The 15,617-nt window shown below is 42.0% G+C and overlaps 1 protein-coding gene across 2 annotated transcripts in view; it reads left to right on the forward strand.

The window, feature by feature from the left end:
• PDGFRL (platelet derived growth factor receptor like) overlaps positions 1-15,617 on the forward strand; it is a 45,585-nt gene that overhangs the window by 12,352 nt on the left and 17,616 nt on the right. The window lies entirely within an intron of this gene.

Raw genomic sequence — 15,617 nt, forward strand, 5'->3', positions numbered from 1 at the left:
GATATACACCCAGATGTGTGATTTACCATATACATTTTAAATGACCTTATTAAACAAAGGGAGATTCACACTTTGGGAAAAAAAAAGAATTGATATATATGTATATATATACATATATATATTTTTCAAATTATTCTGAACATTTAGCCTTTGACTTACAAAAAGTATCTTAAACTTAGAAGATTTGGTACTTGACAATTTAGTATTTTTCTAAGAGTATTTTCAATGTCATAGCTAAATTATATATTAAAATATGTTTGAAAACATTTTAAGGAGCCAAAGTGAAATGAGCATGAACCTTGAATTGAAACGTCCAGACCTAAAAAACCAATCTTGACCTTTTTTTTTTTTTTTTTTTCCCAATCTTGACTTTTTAACATGAGTGTTCATTCAAAGTACAATAAGGGCATTATAAATAAGCAAAGACAGATGTGGGCCCCCCAAAACCTCAGGAAACATGTGAAAATATGAAAAACATGTAGTCATACTCTATATTAAACAACAACAACAACAAAAATCATGATTTATTTGACACCAGAGATTCAAGAAGTGGACTCTTGACATCTTTCCCAGAATGCGGTGTGTTTGGACGGAGAAGTATTCCGCCTGCGTTTTCTTTTCCTGTGGAATGAATTCTTTCTAACGCTATGATAGTTCTGGGGTTGGAAGCTTCCCAGGTGTTTTTCTGACAAAGCCTTGTAGTTTTCACTAACATCAGTGGCTTTCTGGAACTAAGTTCACATGTTACCATGTTGCTTCCAATTTAATCTTCTGATCATCTTCTTCTATGGTGTGAGATGTTCCTTGTCACTAATCTATAAAAGCCCAACAGGGAGAGCAATTCACTAAGAAGATAGAGGTCTAATGAGAATCGTGGAGCCCCAGGAAGTGAAACTGGACCCAAGTAGAGAGAAATGCTTATACATTTGTTTTTTCCCAAAGAGCTGGAGGAATGTTGTCAATGCTTATCAAATAGATGAATGAATTAATATGTTTGGCTTTGTTCATCAAGGCATAAAACTTCTTGGTAAATGATTAAAACATATCGAGAAAGGAAAATTAATGTTATCCCATTATAATTTGGTATCTCTGTAGGACTGAATGATGAAGATATCCATCTCTTCCTGTTGATTTTTCAAGGTGGTATTTTAGCATGCATGCTGCCTCAGTTTCTTAGCCTGTAAAACAAGATGGTCTCTAAGGACCCTCTCAACTATGAATGTGAGATTTGAGAAAATGGTTTTAAATCAATATTTCAGTAAGTTCACATATAATTTTATAGAGATTTTATAGAGATCTATTTATAGTATACTTATTTATCATTTCAATAGCAATATGGCATTCCATCAGTGTAATATTGTTTTCTTACCCGGTTCCTAGTTTATGGCTGTTTGAGAAGTTTGTACTATCATAAATAGTGCAACTATAAACATTTTTACATTAAACACTTGCTGTGATTATTTATATGTCTAACAGTAAGAGAAGGAAAATGTCTAAATTCCTCAATCAAATCATAAGGATGAATATGTTATTTCCTATTAAAGGAATTTTCATGTCTATGAAAATAATTACATGTTATTTAAATGATACATGTTTGAAAAAATTTTAAGGACCCAAAGTGAAGTGGCTTTGTTGGAAAAGCACCTGGGGAGCTTGTGACCCCAGAGCTATCATAAGAATTCATTCCACGGGAAAAGAAAATGCAGGCTGAGTACTTCTCCATCCAACATCCAAAGAGGGAGCACGTTGTGGAACAGAAAGACCAGATTGAGGCACAGCTAGATTTGAAACCTGCCTTTACCACTAACCAGCAAAGCGATCTTTGATCAGATATTTCCCTAGAAACCAATTTTCTGATCTGGAATATGTATATAATATTACCTACCTATTACAAGCAATGCCTGGCCCATTATATTGGTAGGTGTTTAATAAATCATAACTAATTGTTACTAGGCAAAGCATATTTCTCAAGCACCATAATCCAAGTGATCTTCTGGAACACTTCTGACCAAGATTAGCACAAGGGAGGGAATTGTGCACAGCCAACATGGCTGCTGATATACAGGATCCAAGATAGTTTGTACACCTCTTTTCCAACAATGTACTTCTATTAGTCAATTCTTGGTAACTGGAAATAATTTTTTGGTTCCTCCAGGGCTTTAGTGTTCATGGAAGTCAGTTCTTAGTCATGCATTCATTCATTCAACATTTAAAGATCATAACTTAGTGTTGACGCATGCACTCCAGGTAGGTGGGGAGGGGAGGATCTGCTAGGCAAACAACAGAGTATTAATGTATTTTATGTCTGTCGCGTTGTGCCACTTGAATCCGTCCTCACTGTTGCTTGACCTCGTGGAGCCATGAGTCAGTCAACTTCTCTTCTTCCATCTTTATCCACACTGCCCTCTTCTGTCTTCACTTCTCTCTCCATTCATTTCAGCTTCTGGGGTCTGGGATTTCTATTAAACTCTTGAACCTGCCCTAAGTTCCTTTGCTCTCTGTTCTTCCTTCATTCCCACTTGGAAACTTCCAGCCCCAAATGAACCTTCCACTTACTTTCTCTTGCCCATGTATGGCTGCTGAGTACTGCAGGAGGAAACCACTCAGTTGGCCATTGGGGTGTCCATTTGACTCTGGTCACCTTGATATTCTGCCTGGTAAAGCTGAATACTCTAGAGAGCTCACTTTTTTCCTCTTCTTAAACCTTGGAGTTCCTCCATCTCTCTCTCTCTCTCTTTCAGCTAATGGAGTTATCACCTAATTTATTGAGAAATTGGAGCTCCAATTGCCTTGGCTTCCTCTTATGTCTACTCCTTCCCTGTTCTGCCAATGACAGTGGAAGGCAGGGGGGGGTATCTCCTCCTGACTAAGGACAAAGCTCTATCCTGGCTCTCATGCCTACCTCCATTCTCAATCCCCTATCTTGTGGGTCTTCAACCTGTCCTCCTTGACTGGATCCTTTTCGTAAGTCTCCACCAAATTGGGAATTTCTGCCTTGACTTCCATGCATCCCTCCAATCACCTTCCTCTTTCTTCTTACCTTCACAGCCAGGTGCCTAGAAGAAGTGATTCTCACTGTGTTAACTTCTTCCTCCTGTTCACTCTTCAGTTACTCCACCTGGCCCCATTACTCCACATGCATTTGATTACCAAGGTCAACAGGGCACTAAATCCAGAGTTCACTTTTCCATCCCCATGTGACTTGCTCTACCAAGTCCATCCAGCAGATGGCAGCATTCTCCTCTTGGCATCCACTGTGCCGTGCTTGTCTGGTCTTCTCTCTTGGGTTTCTGTCTGTCTCGGCAGCTGTGAATCCTCTGCTCTCCCAGACATTAAATGTTGGTTCTGTGCCCTCTTCTCTTCTAACTAGATGCTGCCAAATGCCCTCGATTTATCTGACATTATAGTTAAATGTTTGTATTGAGCACTCCCAACTGCCTGCTGACTACAGTCACTTGGATCTTTCATGAGTCTGTCTTAACCATCTAAATAAAATCTTCTGCACACCTGGGCATCCTCCTGTGTCTGTCAGTTCAGCGAATGGCAGTAACTCCATCCAGTTGTCCTTGACCAGAGGCTAGGAATCACCTTGGATACTTCCCCTTTTCACTTCCACATCCAAGCAATGACACTGTGGAGTGAGGGCAAACTTCCCCTTTCTCCCTAAAAATTCACTGAAAGATCAACTCACCGTTAATGCAGATTAATAAGAGATTTATTTACTGTGTGCACAGGGAGAATCACAGAGCGATTACCCAATATCCCATTGAGGTCCAGAAATTTTATACCTTCCTTTGGGGGGGTGGGGCATGAGGAATATAGGTAATTCTGATTAGGGGCAATAAATGGAGAGTGAATGCATGGTGGAAACAGATTGACTTGTAAATGAGCCTCTTTGCAAATCAAATTAACCTGAGAAAGTATTATATTCAAAATGATTTGGGCCAGATCTGCTTGAGTTCTTGCTGTTTCCTGCAATATGGTGAGCTAACGGGGAAGGGAAGTCAATTGGTCTTTTGAGGGCTCTGTCTGGTTTAGGCAGAGAGGGAAAAAGACCTGCCGATCTCTGAGGGCCTTTAATACAAAATAGTCTCTATGCCAAGAAGTCATATTTTGGGGTGAACTTTTCTGAGCGCCTTCCTCCCTACTATCTAATTATTTCTTGAATTTTCCCGCTTCTTCCTACGGCGACACCAGTGGCCCTAGTGTCTTACCAAAGATGGTGTCTGTTTATTTCCCTGGTGTCTCTCTTATACCCAGCACAGTGCCTTGGCATGAGTATTTGAATGAACAAATGCTGCTGGGGACACTGAGCCTAGAGCGAGTCTCAATTCAGGACCCTGAGGTCATGTGACCTATTGACTCTGGGAATAGGCTCAACAAACTTTAGACCTAAAAGAGACCTTAGTGGTTATTTTGCTAAAAAGCCCCTCTTTTTTAACATATTAGGAAACCAAGAATCATAGAGGAGAGATGGCTGGTCTGAAGTGACTAGCTAGTGAGTAGCAGTGTTAGTCCTAGAACTTGGGTCTCCTGGTCCCCAAGGCAGAGCTGCTGCCTGACTCTAGAACCCCGACCCTGTAGTGTGTTTAGTGGGGTGAATTTAGATCGAAGTACATTCTTGGCCTGATGAGGGTAGCTTCAGGGAAGATGGATTTGTTGTCTGCTTTTTTTTTCTTTAAGCTCTTGACAAGCCTAGACTAGACTAATAAATCTGATTTCTAAAGTTAAGATGTAAAACAAATGAAAAGGATATGCTTATCCAAGTGGTGCATGGATTTCTTGCTGGGTTAGCTTTGAACTGAAAGTGGGTGGAATTATTTATTCTGAGCCAAATTTGAGGAGGAAAAAAAAGAAAGTGGTTGGAATTCCACATTGATTTAGGCTAACTTTTTGGACACTGGAATATTAAAACATTGCATTGGGCTAAATAGAAAGGAGAGCTCTGTCGGTAGAACCCAGAGGTAGCCTTTGCCCACCCCAAAGGCTGGGGCCACCACGAGGTGGCTCTGGGAGTTGGTTCCAGGCCTCCTGTGATGCTTGCCTCCTTCACATCAGCAAAGCCATGTCACTAGATGGTCCACTAGGTGGCAGGTTTCAGCTGTGTTACAGTCGACACCAGTGAAAGAAACATTTTAAATGAAGACGGGGTAAAATATGTGCCCACTTGTGACTATAGACCTTTCACCTGTTTCAGTTACTCGGTGGTTACAGTTTCAAATCGCAGTTTAAACAACATAGAATTCAATTTGCCAACGAAGAAAGAAAGAAAAGGGGTGAGGTGGGCATCTGTAAAATTATGTACCCACACAGGGATAACTTGACTTACAGCCCCAAGCCCTGCTGAGTCTTTGAAGAGCAATGGCTGTCTTGAACTGTGTAGCTGGTCCCTCGGAGGCTAACAGCAGCATGCTGAAGAGTCTGTATTTTTAGGTGCTGAAATTGATTCAGATTTTAATTCTTGACTCAATCTATCCCAGATCATTTAGATGTATCCCCTTCCTTTGAGATCAAAAACAACAAAGATATTTTTTCTGACAACAGTTGTTAGTATGTATTTTTTCCATTTCCTCTCATTAATTCTTTTTTTTTAATTTTACTTTTTTAAATTGTGTTGTCTATATAATAGTTGTGTATATTTATGTGGTCCCTGTGATGTTTTGATCCAAGCATACAATGTGTAATGTGCAAATCAGGATAATTGGGGCCTTCGTCACCTCAGGCATTTATCATTTCTTTGTGTTAGGAACATTTCATTTTTTAAATTGGATTATTTGACACTTGTCCTATTCAGTTGTTTGAGCTCCTTATATATTCTGGTTATTAGTCCTTTGTCAGAAGGGTAGTTTGCAAATGTTTTCTCCCATTCTGTGGGTTGTCTCTTCACTTGGTTGATTGTTTCCTTTGCCGTGCAGAAGCTTTTTAGCTTGATAGGATCCCATTTGTCCATTTTTGCTCTGGTTGTCTGTACTTTTGAGGTCTTACTCAAGAAATCTTTGCCCAGACCAATGTCCTGGAGTGTTTCCCAAATGTTTTCTTTTAGTAGTTTCATGGTTTCAGGTTTTATTTTTAAGTCTTTAACCCATTTTGATTTGGTTTTTGTACATGGTGAGACGTAGGAGTCTAGCATCATTCTTCTGCATATGTATATGCAATTTTCCTGGCACCATTTTTTGAAGAGACTGTCCTTTCCCTAATGTATGTTCTTGGCACCTTTGTTGAGAATGAGTTGACTGTAGCTATGTGAATTTATTTGTGGGATTCTCTATTCTGTTCCCTTGTTCTGTGTGTCTATTTTTATGCCAATACCATGCTGTTTTAGTTATTATAGCTTTGTAGTAAAATTTGAAGTGACGTAACATGAGTCTTTCAGTTTTTTTCTTTTGGCTCAGATGGCTTTGGCTATTCTGGGTCTTCTGTAGTTCCATATCAATTTTAGGATTTTTTTTTTCTATTTCTGTGATGAATGTCATTGGTGTTTTGATAGGGGTTGCACTGAATCTGTAGATTGCATTGGGTAGTATGGATATTTTAACAATATTCATTCTTCAATGAAGATCCATGAGTATAGAAATATGTTTCCATTTTTGGTGTCTCCTTCAATTTCTTTCCTCATTGTTTTATAGTTTTCATTGTAGAGATATTGCACTTCTTTGGTTAATTTTATTCCTAGGTACTTTATTTTATTAGTAGCTATTGTAAATGGGATTACTTTCTTGGTTTCTTCTTCAAATTGTTCGCTGTTGGCATATAGAAATGCTACTGATTTTTGTATGTTGATGAATCTTGCAACTCTGCTGAATTTATTGGTTCTCATAGTTTTTTGGTGGAGTCTTTAGGTTTTTCTAAATATGAGATATTGTCTGCACACAAGAATAATTTGACTACTTCAGGTTACCATTTATTGAATGCTTTTGTTTCTTGACTCCTCCATCTGCAACAATTTTTTTAAAGCATGTTCAAGGTCCCCTGCTATGTAGATGCTGGATATAAAATGGTGAGCAAATTAGACACAACCTCTCTATTCATAGGGCTTTTATTTTTTTTTATTTTTTTTATTTTTTATTTTTTTTGAGACAGAGTCTCGCTTTGTTGCCCAGACTAGAGTGAGTGCCATGGCGTCAGCCTAGCTCATAGCAACCTCAAACTCCTGGCTCAAGCAATCCTCCTGCCTCAGCCTCCCGAGTAGCTGGGACTACAGGCATTCGCCATCATGCCCGGCTAATTTTTTGTATATATATTAGTTGGCCAATTAATTTCTTTCTATTTTATAGTAGAGACGGGGTCTCGCTCTTGCTCAGGCTGGTTTCGAACTCCTGACCTCGAGCAATCCGCCCGCCTCGGCCTCCCAGAGAGCTAGGATTACAGGCGTGAGCCACCGCGCCCGGCCCATAGGGCTTTTAATATGATGGGAAGACAGACTATTAAATAAGCAATTTTAATACAGCTGTGTGGGCTCTTTGCTAATAGAAATACAGCATCAGGTGGGAGAAAACTCAAGGTAATATCTGAAGGTTGAGAGTTCACTAGGTAAAGAAGGATGTAGAAGGAGAAGGTAGGCAAATTCCAGAAGGAGGGGACAACATGAACTGCTAGAGGTGAGAAAGAGTATAGGACCTGGAGCATTTTGAACGTAGGTGGGAAGATAGGATGATTGGGGGGGGCGCTAAGAGGAGCGATGATGTTCGAAGGTGAGCAGGAGGCAGACCATGGGGAGACCTTTGTTGGCCTTGTGGACGTATTTAGAGTGAAATCTAGGGCAAGTAAGAGTCATTGGCTCACAGCTTTTATAAATACATACATACATAGAAAATGCAGAATAACAGACCACTACACGAGGGTTAGCACGCCTCATTGCCTTAGAAAGAAATACAGGAAGAAAGAAATCTCTTTCTTTCTCTTCCTATCTCAGGTGTTCCCACCTGTCCTTCTTATGTCCTGTACCTATTTTCCTCACCCTGGGGTCTATAGACATCATCTTGGGTACAATCCTTTATTGCCAGAATTTTTTCTTAATTTTTGCTTTCATTTTGTTGATAATATTTTTAAAAATAGTATAACAATATTCTGGATCATCTGATCCACCCCTGCTTGGGGGATCAACATGATACTTTCCATCTTCTCTGGAAACATTTTGAGTCTTCAGTCTCTTCCTAACACACTTCCAGAGTTTTACAGCGGAGGGATTCTTGGTGCAGGGAAGAAAATGAGAAAAAACTTAGTATAGGCAGCCTGGACTGTGGCTTACATAAATCAGTGCTGTAAGAAACAAGCAGATGTTGAAGATTCCAAATAGGCTGTCAGCAACAACATCACAGCAGTGAACAAACAAGCTGGGCTGATGTGGGAATAAACGTGGATCCCGCTCCCTAAGAAATAAGGGTCCAGGCATTGTGTCTTTCAGGATGTCTCCGTGGTGTCTGGTCAGATGTTAGCATTTTTCAGTGCAGAACCGGAAGTTGGGTGGAGTGGGTGGGGCATAGGAGATCCCTTTGATGGCTGGTTCCTCTGAAAGCAATAAATAGCTTTTGGAGAGAAGGGGGAGGCATCTGGGTTTTCACTTGGCCACAGTTGGCAACAGCTCATTCCACCCACAGGCGACACAAAGGGTGGGTGGCCGGGGGAGCAGACGGCGGGCTCCAGACCAGTCTCCTCTGCTCTCGGCATCTGGAAGGAGAAAGTGGGCTGGGAGCCATTTTAAGAGAAAAAGAAAAAGATGTTAAACAGTGTTTCTCAACAGAAGAAATCCCACTGTTGACAATGAATCTGCACAGACTTTGGCAAATAATATGGGCAACAACACTCCGGTGTTGTCTTGAGGAACGTATCTTTCTTCTTTTCAAATTTATTTTAGGACAATATATACACAACATGAAATTGACCCTTTTAACCATTTTTAAGTCTCCAGCTCATTATACTGAGGTTCCCTTCACATTGTTAAGCAAGTGTCTTTTAAATTCAAACTCTTTTTAATTCAAAGCTCATTTTACTTTATTTTCTTATTGGATGATGCCTTCATCCTGACCTTGGGGACACAGTTTGGGTCCCCTTTGTATAGTGGCACATTGAAAGCAAATGCTGCAGCCAACCTCTGATACTTCCCTTCAAATGCCTTTCTGCCCCAGAAATGACAAATAAATAACTGATCCAACTGAAGGTGGAACTTCCTCTTCCCAGACCAAAAGGCATAGGCCCTCCAGTATTTCCCCAGAGACGGCTGGGTGGGGGCGGCAGGATGCGAGACTCGTCCGGGTGTACTCAATGTTCTGACGGTGTTCAGGTTGCAGAAAAACACAGCTATGCCCAGTTGAGGACATGGGTGGGGGGAGGGTAAGAATAGGACTAGTCTCGTTGTGTTGTCAGGATGGAATCCTGAGATCATGCCTGTAGGAACGCTTGGCACATGTCCTGAGCTGTCGCAATCACCGATGAGCTATTTTGGTTCACCATACTGTACCCAGAAGAGGTAAACCACAAGAAAACAATTTTTCAGGACATTTGTTTTAAGAAAATGTTTTAGACATGTGTCTCAATCTGCTACAAATTCTGCGTCTATAACACTGGAGCCCTCGCTGATTATTTATGCCAATGGTCCATCTATTCTGTCCATCTAGTCATTAAGGTGGAGGAAATGGGTTGAAGCATATTCTGTGGTTTTGGGGAAAATGTCTGCCAACTCATATGTAAAAAGCATGTTTCATTAAACAAAACATTTCTTGAAGCATTCTGGTTAAGTTTAGGTTTACTTATCCCGGATGTGTTTCACAGTATTAAACTAGAGTAAGGAGATTATAATAAAATTCAGTTCATGCATTAAATGGAAGACACAGAATTTTAGATGGTAACTTTGGAGACTTGCAAAATGGAACATTGTTTATAGTACAAGTGATGGCATGTCTTCTAGGAGTGAAATTTTTTTTTTTTTTTTTTTTTTTAGACTGAGTCTCGCTTTGTTGCCCAGGCTAGAGTGAGTGCCATGGCGTCAGCCTAGCTCACAGCAACCTCAAACTCCTGGGCTCAAGCGATCCTCCTGCCTCAGCCTCCCTAGTAGCTGGGACTACAGGCATGTGCCACCATGCCTGGCTAATTTTTTCTATATATATTAGTTGGCCAATTAATTTCTTTTTATAGTAGAGACGGGGTCTCGCTCTTGCTCAGGCTGGTTTCGAACTCCTGACCTCCAGCAATCTGCCCGCCTCAGCCTCCCAGAGTGCTAGGATTACAGGCGTGAGCCACTGCGCCCGGCCTAGGAGTGAAATCTTTAATGAATATACATGTGGGTGAGGTCTGGGATTTAATGCTCAAAGATGAAAATTAGTGTAATGGTAGCATGATCATTTTTTTTTACCAAGTATTTCAATGTGTCAAATTTAAATAAAAGTTTTGAAAGGTATGTCAGAGAGGGGAGCAAGAAAAGAGGAATAAAGGATAAGCTATAAAATGGGAAGTTTTATGTCCACTGGGATATAACTGTGTAAAATGGCACATTACAAAACAGCAAAACAAGATGTGAGGGGTTTTGTCAACAGTGTCTGAATTCAGCTCCCTGAACAGGTCCATCCCACCCACACAGCCGGCTGCAGGTGGGCAGGCGCTAAGCCACTGCCCTGGGGAGTCTACCCAGAACCTTCCTGTCACCTCCCATCCTGCGTTCCACTCGTCCTCTCTGTCCTGGGCCCTCAAGGTCCTGTCTCCTTGCCTTGCCCATCTGCCTGCCCTGCTGCTCAAACCCTTCGGTTGGATTGCCTTTGGGGCTTGATCTTGACTTTGACCCTGGACTCTGCCTTTCAGAACACAATCCTGCTGCCCAAAGCCCCACGGTCACCCACACTCCACTTCTAGAACCCACGGGAGATCTGGTGTCTCACTTGGCTTGCAGTGGAGGTCAGAAAGTGCAAGCTCACCCTTCCCTGTAAGAAGAACGCTGCCCTTCTTTATGAACTTGACTTTGTAGCTGGGACAAGGCAGGGGGAAGTTGGGACCCTGTGTACCAAGCAAAATCGATAGGTGACAATGTGCCCTCGTGCATTTATTTACCTAAGTAACTCTTGGAACGGCACGATATGTCATGTTGGCTTATGGGCATCCCGGGGACAAGAGGCACATAGAATGGGAAGGGGCGACCAGGGCTGGAGAGTGCTGGGTGTTCAGCCGAGCAGAGTACATGCCTAGACGAGCTCTTATTTGCCTAATTTATATAGACAGCCCACTAAGTCAGAAAGGCATATGAGAATAAAACCAGACATAGTACCAACCACAAGCAAGTTAAGAACTAGTGAGATTAACCAAAAAAAAAAAAAAAAAAAAAAACATAGCAGAGTGCGAGTATAGAGCAGCAGAAGACAGCTTTGGTCAGTGTCTCCATGGGAAAAGAGAAGCCAGCTTGGGGGATCACTGGTCTGCACCCTACATTTTCCATGTGATTAGCTTTGACCCACAGAGAGGGTAAGAAGCTTTCCCAAGTTTGCACAGCTTTTAGCAAAGTAAATTAGAATGGGGCCTCATTCCCAAGACCCTGTGTTCTACACCAAGAAAGCTACTTCTTTGGTTTCTGGTGATTGTTCAGACGTTTTCTGTCGCGGTGGGCGTTAGCATGAGCTGGGTGCCTTGCAAATGCTGGCGACAGGGAGATTTGGTGGCTCTCTTTCTGCAGTGACTGCATCGTGCCAGGTGTGAGTGAGCCACTGCTGCCACTATTCTGACGTGGCACAATACGCTCCCTGTGCCCACACAGCTGCCCGTTAGTAACCCACAGCTTGTTTTCCTAGCAAGGGTGGCAGAGGCTTGCTCCTTTGTCTTCTGTCCCTCCTCTTCTGGGGCCTATTCTTCCTGACTATGTGGCTGGGAGGATTCAGCTAAGCCCAGCAGGGGGGGGGATCTTTTTCTCCTGTTACCCACAGAGAAGGGCTGATGAGCTCGTTCTCTATGGTAAGATCGGACTTGCTAGAAGTACAGTACAGGCTGAGCACCGCTAATGCCCAAATGCTCCAGAATCCAAAACTTTTTGAGGGCTGACACGCCACTCAAAAGGCTTCGGAGATAAAGGCTACTTGACTAACAGAGTTCTGGCCCTCTCAGTTGTGTTCACTGTTCACCAGTGATTATGTCATTAGGAATGAACGAATCAGTGAGTCAATCTTTACATGAAAGCTGCCACTTTGAAATTTTCAAGAATCTCTGCACTTGTAGGATTAGGGTAGTGTTCAACAGCTGTTACTGTTCTGTTGCTGCAGCTATGTGGCCATGAAAAATAGTTTTCTTATGGTATCTTTTTATTTCACTTCTCCCCCCTTTTTTTTCTTCTTGAGAGTAGCCATGTTTTTAAAAGCTTGGGCTCTCTGATGATTTACTCTTCATATGAACAGCAAAGTAGAACCAAAATAACATGCTATTTAATATCTGGAAATCGCAGGAAAACAAAGAGCAGTAGGGTTGAGTAGAGGTCAGAGAATTGTCTTAAAGAGTGAACATTCCAGAAATGTTGTTGGATGATGATTCTTGCCAAAGAAGAAGAAAAAAACTCATCGGAGCATTTCAGATTTCCAATTTTCAAATTAGGGATACTCAACTGGTAAGTGTTCCAATGCAAATATCCTAAAATCTGAAAAAAATGGAAAATCCAAAACACTTCTGGTCACAAGCATTATTGAATAAGATATACGCAACCTGTTGTGTCACTTTTTAAAATGAATAACCCCTACACATCTGAAACATATGGTTGCAAAGTTTGAAAGATGATTTTGTTGTCAAAGTTACGTAAAATGATGATTGAATTGTTATCTCTGCGTTTTTCTACATAGTGAGTACACATCTGCGAAGTTATACTGTACCATCATCCATGAATCCCCAAGTCACTCATTTGGTTTATGTAATCAAAGTCAGTCCCACACTTCTTTTCCAGTGCCCAGTGGGAAGCATGCCAGACTCTTCTCTCATGGGTCCCCAGGGATTCCAGGCCAGCTCTGACTCTGAATGGCCTTGTAACCTTGGATGAGTCACTTGGTATCTGTAAAGTGAGAGACCCAACCAGATGATCCGTAAGGTCCCTTCTAGGTCCAAAGTGACTTTTAGCACTTATACTTAATTCACATAAGATAAAAAGAGGGACAAAAAGTAAGGCTCTTGGACAAGTTATTCAACTCTCCTTCACTCATTGTTCTATTCTGCACACAGTCCCCTTTAAATGTAGTTCAAGGTCACACAGCCAGTAAGAAGTAGAGGGAGGCAGGATTTGAACCAAGGAAATCTGACTCCTGAGTGAATGGCTCTTAACCACTGAGCACAAAAGATCGCCTTGAGAATGGCGCTCTGAAGAGTAACCAGGTTTTGGCCAGATGGGAGAAGAGAGCCTTTCAGGGGCAGAGGGCTGGAGGGCTCAGAGGTGGAAATGAGCCCATGTATCTCTGGGGTGGGTGAGGCGCTTGGTTGGATACAGACCAGGGTCCCTGTTGGAGAGGCTGGGATTGCAGAAGACAGTGATGGCTGCATGCAACTTTGTATGCACCAGGAGCAGCTACTTTGTTTCCCCAAAAATAAGACCTACCCATAAAATAAGCCCTAGCAGGATTTCTAATCATTTGTGCAATAGAAGCCCTACCCCAAAAATAAGCCCTAGTGACGGGCGTGGCTATGCAGCGCATCTGCACAACCCATGCATTTCGTCACAGAGCGGGAAAGAAGACAGCAGCCCTTCTCATCTGCCCCATGGTGACAGCTACTATCCCAGAGGTGACCGGAAAGGTGCGGGCAGCCCCACCAACGAGGTCAGCTCCCCCTGTCAGGTCCCAGCCATCCTGTGCATGCTGCAAGCTGAGGCTTTGAGGGGAAAATAACTGCATCCCCTGAAAATAAGCCCTAGGGTGTCTTCTTGAGGAAAAATAAATATAAGACCCTGCCTGTCTTATTTTCGGGGAAACACAGTAATATAGAACTGGAGGTAACAGATAAATTGGTTTTAGGAAAGTACATCTGACAGTTGATGAAGAGCAGCTGAAGGGAATGGAGGGAATTTTTTCCAGAAGGATTGATTTGTCCCCTAATGGAATAGAGATGAGATAAGGAGTCAGTGGTGATGCCAGTCTGGGTGACAGGTGGAGTTACAGCTCCATGAAAAGAGATGCCAAGAGGGGAAACCAATAAGAAGGCTCTGGAAGATCCGGGAACCTGGTTAAACTCCAGGCAGGTGGTGGAGCCAGGGCGGGTCCGCCCAGGCAAGGGAGCAGAATAGCTTGAAGGCAAAGTCCTGCTGCGCTCATTATTTTTTGGTAGTATTTTTATCAATCAGAACAAAATATACTGGAGTTTTTAGCCCTCTAAAGGAATTCCTGCTGCCCCTGCCTGCTGGAAACTGATGTTCTAAAAAGGCAACATCACTTTGTTGTAAAACTCACTGTAGGTATTTCAAACATGCATAAGCCATTTTTGATTCGCCCATTTATGATGAATCTGTTCGGCACTTTGTAAGCGGTTTAGCTTGTTTTGCTTTTATTACAGGTTTTCTTACTATAGAAACACTTATTTGATGTAGAAACTTAATTATAGATAAACAAAAAGAGATCACTGAAAATCTCAGTGTAGTATAGAATCTAGGTTTTTTTAACATGTAAAAATTGTATCAAAATGTACAAATTCTTATGATTAACTCTTTTCTGAATGTGATCATTTTTCTGTGTGTTGGCTGTAACGCCATCATAGTGTTAATTACATTTCTTGGGTCTCTTGTTCTCCTAGCTTATGCCCCATTTTATGCTATCAGTCATTGCTACAGCTGACATCTAAATAGCAATGCTCTGTTCCTGTGGGTGGAATTGTTGGCCCAGGCTGCTATGCACAGTGTGAGGCTGTTATACCAGGTGGCCAGATAGGATTTTCTGTCGGGTGGATCTCTGGAGTGTCATGCCTGGTTTTGGTTTGTGGCAACAAAGGGAGATCCGCTTATCATTTTCTCAGAATCTGGGCAATCTCTAAAGGAGGAAGAGGAGATTTTCTTTTGTAAAGAAGCTGGATATACAGGACAGAGAGGCAGAAAGAATGCAGATCTCAGCAGGCTGCGGAGGGGGAATGACAAGGGAAGAGGGGGACATTCCAATATGGTGGTCAAGGTCCAGTCAATGCCAGGGAAGGGACCCAGAGAAATGACAGAGGGGCTGGCAGGGCTGGAGGGTATTGTGTGTGACCACCTATGCAAGAGCAGAAAAGTGCCTAGTATTGCTTTTTTTAATAATACAGAGGAATCTGGCATCAGTCATTGCAGTAGAGAGACCTCACATTTCACGTGCATTGACATAGCCCATACCGTGGAATGGTCTGGAAACATTGTAGTTCTATTGCAAGGATTCTAAGTGGTTCTTTGGACAGTACTCAACCATGAAGATGACAGACAGTAGATAGAGATACTCCTGCTTAGTGTCTGATATTGGAACTGTATTCACTTGGAACTTCCTTAGCTTGCATATTTGGTTCTCTACAAGTTTCTCATGCATAGTTCTTTTATCTTTCTTTTTTTAAAAAAAGAAACACATAAACAGCGACAGCTTCAGTATGTTTTACCCAGCTGTCGGTTTCCCAGAACCTGTACGCTGTCGTGTGGCTCTGTTCCCAGCATGTCGTGGAGCAAT

Source organism: Microcebus murinus, chromosome 24 (genome assembly GCF_040939455.1).
Source record: "Microcebus murinus isolate Inina chromosome 24, M.murinus_Inina_mat1.0, whole genome shotgun sequence".
Classification (NCBI taxonomy): domain Eukaryota; kingdom Metazoa; phylum Chordata; class Mammalia; order Primates; family Cheirogaleidae; genus Microcebus; species Microcebus murinus.